Source organism: Rhincodon typus, unplaced genomic scaffold (assembly GCF_021869965.1).
Source record: "Rhincodon typus isolate 14 unplaced genomic scaffold, sRhiTyp1.1 hic_rhity00003901, whole genome shotgun sequence".
NCBI classification, from domain to species: Eukaryota; Metazoa; Chordata; class Chondrichthyes; order Orectolobiformes; family Rhincodontidae; genus Rhincodon; species Rhincodon typus.
This window is the reverse complement of record NW_025969539.1, coordinates 1,844-2,265: the sequence shown is the minus strand read 5'-3', so window position 1 is coordinate 2,265 and position 422 is coordinate 1,844. Positions and strand designations below refer to the sequence as shown.

Here is a 422-nt window from a genome sequence, read left to right as displayed (position 1 = left end):
CCCCCCCCACACTCTCTCTCCCTCACTCACTGTCTCTCCCTCACTCTTACACTTATTCTCTTTCTCTCTCTCTCTCTCTGTCTCACACATACACTGTCTCCCCCTCCCTCTCAATCTATCTCTCACTGTCATTCATTCTCCCTGTCTCCGTGCCCCTGTGTTTTAGCTGCACACTCCCGATATCGGAGGAATGGGGACCACGATGGATGTTGTTCAGGCCGTAACCCAACTCATCCAGAGCAGAGCGAGCCGACCCCAGCTGGCTTAAAGCCCAGTGCGGAGACGCCACAGGTAGTGGGGGAAGGGGTTTAGTGAGGGGGGTGGGTGCAGATTGGAGTGGAGGAGGTGAGGGAGGGCTTGGGCAGGGGGACTGACGGGGTGAGGGATGGAAAGTGGAGGAGCTAAGCGAGGAGGGTGGAGGG

General features: G+C 57.8%; 1 long non-coding RNA gene across 1 annotated transcript in view; it reads left to right on the top strand.

Moving 5' to 3' along the window:
* The first annotated feature begins 34 nt into the window (after positions 1–34).
* LOC125481855 overlaps positions 35–422 on the top strand; it is a 1,586-nt gene continuing 1,198 nt past the window's right edge. The window contains exon 1 of the long non-coding RNA XR_007261481.1: positions 35–291. This is a non-coding gene — a long non-coding RNA (uncharacterized LOC125481855). The remainder of the gene's footprint in view (positions 292–422) is intronic.